Below are 4,129 nucleotides of genomic sequence, written 5' to 3'. Positions count from 1 at the left end.
ATCAAGAACGGGGATAATCCTTTGATTTATGTTTTCCTTAAAACAGGTGTTATAGATAGATAAAACAGCAGTGCCGGTATGCATGTTCAAGATTTTTTTTTCAAAATGATTACCTCAGGCTGTTGGCGAAATTTTGCTTCAAATTATTGGCACTCAAAACTAACATTATCTCAACAAACAACAACTTTGTAAGAACAAAAATACTTACAGAAAACTTGATTAATGTGCCATAGAGTTCAGGAGGTTTGTTTGGGTTCAATCCCAGATCTCCCACACGCTAACAAGCAAAATTTCGCCCCCATGGATAACTCAAACCCAAATTGATATCATCGAATTAACATTTATGGTTGCTCTTGAACACCTTCTGATGTGTAATTAGAGTATGAGTGTAAAATATAACTGAAGACAGAAGCAAAGGAAGGGTAATCAGGGGCATGTCCTGAGGGCGGTGGATCGACCAGGCGGTTGAGGCATCCAATGGCGCTTCACTGCCCATTTAAGGTACAGTGTGACCGTAAAGTTTCTGCCCATTGAAAAAACTTCTTCCAGTTCTACACATCCATGGAATTAAATGAAAAATCGAAGCCTTAGAGGGCTGAAAGCTATGCTTGCTTACCACCATTATTTTTTTTTATAGTTTTATTATGGTGTTTGAAAGAGGTTTTCTGGAAGGGCACTTTTCTAATGGTGCTATTGCCTTGTTATCCAGGAGTCAAGCTCTGAGCTACAGAAAGTGGTGGGTTAAATAAGCTGTCGTTGGTTAAATCCAAAGTGGCAAGTAAGGCAAGGCGTTCAAAGATGAAGGAAGCCAAAGAAATATGCAGGGGTCGGCTTTCCCTTTTTTTCTCCAGGCTAGCCCGCCCTGTGGACCCTCATGTCTTGTCTGAATTAGTACATAAATCCAAAAAAAACCATTGATATGTTAAATGCATAAATGGGAAAGGTTTTATGCTTCAAGAAACCGGCCCTTTGAACGGTAGATGGCGATAGCTTCGGAAATTGATGACGCCAACTTGAAAACGTTTATTCCTGTGCGTTTCTCATTTCTTGTGGCAACTTTATCCAAAGGATGGCCTCTCTCACTAGGAAGAAGCTTTGGCGGGATTGAGGCCTACAATAGGGAATTCGCAAATCAAAGTTAGCACAGATTTAGTGTAACAAATGCTATTAAATGGGTTCTCAACATACATACAGAGCGTGATAGGTATGATTTGAACCTAACCATGACTTTTTTAACAAGTCAACCCTATGGGTTCCCAGAAGTTTAATCTTAATGATGAATATTCCAAGCGTATTTATACGGAAAGAAACCCTCTTGTCTGGCGGATGAGTGGTTTCTCCGAAAAAAATTGTACTTGGCTAGGTTTTCACCCAAAGCGTCAGGAGCTAAGCATTTGTGGGAGAGGATTTAAAAATGGTAAGTAACATGGAGATATAATTTGTCCGATGATTAAAAGGCCCGTCTTCAGCCAAGGTGCACTCATCCACCAATTAACAAACGTCTCAAACATTACTTTTGAATACTCGGCAAGCATTTTAACGATACCGAATGCTGTTGATAGACTCTACCAGCGAAGCAATCATCATCGTGAGTTTGTTGCTAAACTGCACGACCATTTCACCCGCGGGTAACACTTCAGACACATGGCTTTCGTGTCTAGTCCCAATGAAAGCGTGATGAATTTCTTATCACGATTGAGCTTAGAACTCATCCGATCAAATTGCAACTCCGAATGACACACGGACATCTAGATTTAGAGTTAGAGTTGATGTCTCACAACCAATCGCTTGGTTAGAAATACACTAAAATTATGGTTTAATCTTCTGGAAAACGATATTCTAAAGTAGTTCATGCTGTTGATATTGTTAAAGAGTACCAAACTTGTATCGATCTAGATAGCGCTACATGTGTTTATTGAAGGATCAACCCAGAATCGTAGAATAAACAACAAACACTAAAAGCTATCTTATCCATATTATTTGTACCTACTGAAGCTACTGAGGTCCGAAAAAATCATTTCTCAATCAAAAGTATCTACGAAATATATATTTTTTTTTCTTAAGGAACAATTTCTTATTTTCATCGACACATTGCTTCTTATCAAGTAAATCATAGAAGTGAAACACGTATCATACCACAGAATGAATGCGGTAGCCCTTTTCTGGTAATTAATTACCACAAAAGGCAAGCTCATTGATTAAGTATAGGATTATGTTGTTAGCTTATAAATGGGTATAACTTCACACTCATTCGTCCGGTCGAGCTAAGCATTGAAATGCACAATATCGGTGATCTGCGAGCATTCTCATTTATCGAAGATTACAATGCTATTGACTAAAGAGCAATACACAAGTCGGAGTTGTTATTCTCAACTTTATCGTCTCCGCCCAGATTCCAGGCGTTCATGGTGAGACCATGCGTTGTCGGCCGCCCGATATTAATGTAGTTTCTAGATATCCAAGGATGACATCATCAATGGAAACAGGAGAGGGATTGCAACTTGCAGCTCATTGAGGACCCAAAGGAGAAATCCCCTGGAGGGGAGGAGCCTCGAGCTTCTAGACGGAGAACTTAGACTTGAGTGCAGGTGGAGGGAACCAGTACGAGTTACTAACCAAACTTTGGGCCAGAAACAAAGGTCTGTTGATCCCTAAAGGCNTTTAAGAAAGACAGTTGCCTCATTGTAGTAATTAGGAATTCTAGCTTCAAATCCAGTCTACATTTGGTATTGAGGTTTTGTCCAGGCAAGTATTTCTAGAATGAATATTTTGCACTTTATTAAAAGTGGTTGTCAATCTTAAGATGTTAAGAACCATTTTTGTACCAGAGTTTGATGCAAATAAGTTTAATTTTGTATCAGAAAGGTTGAAGTTAGGCTTACTTGTACGTACTGATCATTTATACCACGCTGGAAAAAATCTTGTCAAGGGGCGCTTCAACATCTGCAGATATCCAAAAACAGTCTGAAAAATTAACAATTAAACAGAAGAAAGTGACCCTGTGAGAACCTGCACGGATCCTTCATTTCTTACTCACACATATTGCTTGAATGAATGCAAAACTACTTTGAATTATTTTCGTTTTTGAAGACAGAAGACGCATATAATGTGAGAACCCAAAAAACCCTCAAAGTACAATGAAAATCACATGGCACAAAAAGCGTTCCCTTTCTCTCTTTTAGGTTCGTTCAAGAACCACTCCAAGAGAGGACTGCTGTACGGCCAAGGCGGATAATTTACAAAGCTTAAGGGCAGTAGTTAGTAACTTGCTTTCTTGTTGGTTGTTATTAAGTATTTTGAAGAGTTACAGAATGCCACGCAATCAACTATTCGAGACGCTGCATCAGGAGAATCCTTCAATCAGATCAGATAATCGGGTGACTAACACACAAATTTCTTGAAGATACATGGAAGTATGATTTATAAAGAAATATTCGCGAAGGTCCGCAAGTGAGCCTTGTTCTGATTAAACGGTTCTTCTCGAGTCGCTCATTTTGAATGGTTGAACATGGTCCCCTAATTTGTGACCAAATATGGTTTGGTGGAAAGGAGAAACAATTTGCACAGATGGTATTATTATTGACAAACTTTAAATGCAAAGTGGTTGTCAATATTATGATGTTCAGAACCATTTTTTGTACCAGAGTTTGATGCAAATAAGTTTAGGTTTTGTATCAGAAAGGTTGAAGTTAGGCTTACTTGTAGGTACTGATCATTTATACCACGCTGGAAAAAATCTTGTCAAGGGGCGCTTCAACATCTGCAGAAATCCAAAAACAGTCTGAAGAATTAACAATTAAACAGAAGAAAGTGACCCTGGGAGAACCTACACGGATCCTTCATTTCTTACTCACACATATTGCTTGAATGAATGCAAAACTACTTTGAATTATTTTCGTTTTTGAAGGCAGAAGACGCATATAATGTGAAAACCCAAAAAAACCGCAAAGTACAATGAAAATCACATGGCACAAAAAGCGTTCCGGGCAAAATTCCATGCAATATTTCATGCAAAAAGTTCCATTTCTTGTAAATCAATTATGGTGTGGTGTTTGTTGCAGCTTAGGTACAATTTAGAGATACAGTAACTTGTGATATTGGCAAATGGTTGATTCTAAGCATTGTTGGC

The sequence above is a fragment of the Tigriopus californicus genome, chromosome 10 (assembly GCF_007210705.1).
Source record: "Tigriopus californicus strain San Diego chromosome 10, Tcal_SD_v2.1, whole genome shotgun sequence".
Taxonomy (NCBI): Eukaryota; Metazoa; Arthropoda; class Copepoda; order Harpacticoida; family Harpacticidae; genus Tigriopus; species Tigriopus californicus.
This window is presented reverse-complemented; position numbering follows the sequence as displayed.